The 1236-nt window shown below is 38.1% G+C and overlaps 2 protein-coding genes across 5 annotated transcripts in view; one reads left to right on the top strand and one right to left on the bottom strand.

Moving 5' to 3' along the window:
• Positions 1-920, bottom strand: part of LOC106877380 (solute carrier family 28 member 3) — a 184474-nt gene extending 183554 nt beyond the window's left edge. The window contains exon 1 of the mRNA XM_014926270.2: positions 65-920. The gene's annotated coding sequence lies outside the window, so the exon portion shown is untranslated. The remainder of the gene's footprint in view (positions 1-64) is intronic.
• LOC106877379 (uncharacterized) overlaps positions 1-1236 on the top strand; it is a 39397-nt gene that overhangs the window by 13275 nt on the left and 24886 nt on the right. The gene's annotated exons all lie outside the window — the stretch shown is intronic.

Raw genomic sequence — 1236 nt, forward strand, 5'->3', positions numbered from 1 at the left:
AAAAGACGAAAGAGAGAAAAATGGAGAAAACTCAAACAAATTTTAAAAGAATTAAAGGCTTTACCTGTTAGGAGAGAAAAGAGGCTAAATTTCCCGTTGCCTTTCGCGTGACAGACGTTCGATGTACTTCCGTTTTCCACGAAAAATTCGGTAATCTTATTGTAGAAACAAAGTAACACAGCCAGGAAGCCATTCTCTAGCAGACGACGCATATATATATGTGTGCATTCACACATCTACAAACATACATATATATGTATGCACTCACACATACATATGTATATATACACACATATAAACACACTTATACACATACGCATTTATACGCACACACTTAGATATTCATAGGCGTGTGTATGTGGCATAAAGAAATATAGACGTGTAAGTTTATGTATTGTTGTGCGTTCGTACATATCTTTAAAAACAGTATGTATACGTATAGATATATGTGTGTGCGTGTTTGTGTATGTATATATATATGTGTGTGTGTGTGTGTGTGTGTGTGTGTGTGTTTTGTGAGTGCCCAGGGAAGTAGAATGGATAGAGGAATATAAAATTAGAGTTTATGTAGAAGTGTATATGTGTGTATATGTTTATATGTATGCATATTGACGTGTGTTTGCATGTGTGGATATAGGTGTGTGTGTGTGTGTGTGTGTGTGTGTGTGTGTGTGTGTGTGTGTGTGTGTGTGTGTGTGTGTGTATGAGAGTTCGTGTACGTACTTGCGTATAAATTTACATATGAATAGAAGTGTGCATATATAAGAGTGACAAAGGCTGTATACACATGTCTCTTAACATACGTGTAACATAATATACACGTCAAACGACTTCTCCAATTTGCTTGTTTGCCTCGAAATAGAACAGACAGGGGTATAAGAAGGGCAAGGAGGCGTTTGAAATGTGTTCAACAGTGTGCTTCACTCTGCCCGAGTATACGGGTGTGTGTGTGTGTCTATGTATCCGGGTATATATGCGTGTGTGTGTGTGTGAGAGGGTATTTGTTTATGGGCGTGTGTATGTAAGTGTTTTGTGTATGACCGTGTGCATGAGTGCGTATGTATGTGTGTATGTGCGCGCGCAAGTGTATGTATGCGCGCGCATGTGTATGTATGCGCGCGCATGTGTGTGTTTCTGTGTAATGAGATGTATAGAAGAGCAAGTGACTGAGTATGTGTTTGTGTGCACACTTGTTTGTGTGTGTGCATATATATATATATATATATATATATATAT

The sequence above is a fragment of the Octopus bimaculoides genome, chromosome 18, assembly GCF_001194135.2.
Source record: "Octopus bimaculoides isolate UCB-OBI-ISO-001 chromosome 18, ASM119413v2, whole genome shotgun sequence".
Classification (NCBI taxonomy): domain Eukaryota; kingdom Metazoa; phylum Mollusca; class Cephalopoda; order Octopoda; family Octopodidae; genus Octopus; species Octopus bimaculoides.